Source organism: Pygoscelis adeliae, unplaced genomic scaffold, assembly GCF_000699105.1.
Source record: "Pygoscelis adeliae isolate BGI_AS28 unplaced genomic scaffold, ASM69910v1 Scaffold280, whole genome shotgun sequence".
NCBI lineage: Eukaryota > Metazoa > Chordata > Aves > Sphenisciformes > Spheniscidae > Pygoscelis > Pygoscelis adeliae.
Genome location: NW_008823944.1, coordinates 1,394,625 through 1,394,962, shown reverse-complemented (window position 1 = coordinate 1,394,962; position 338 = coordinate 1,394,625).

Below are 338 nucleotides of genomic sequence, written 5' to 3'. Positions count from 1 at the left end.
CACCAAAAGCAGTGCTGGCGGGTGGTTGGAGCCCCTTCTTCGCCAGGCTGCCCGCCTGGCGTGGTTGCCTGCCCAGGCCCGGGTGGGGTGTCACCCTGCGCATGCCTTTGGTTTGGGTGTGGTGCCGTTTCCTGGTATCCCTGCATGTTCCCAAGCTAATTGGAATTCCAAGCTAACTCCCCAGAACCTGGGAGAGTGCTTCCCTTCCCCTTCCCCACCCAAAACACATTGGAAAAAAACCCCTCCCTCAGGCCTACCTCGCTGGACAAAACTGCTCAACATGCACAAGTAAGTTGGGGGAGCTACTTACCACCCCACAAACCGCCCGTGTCTCCCCC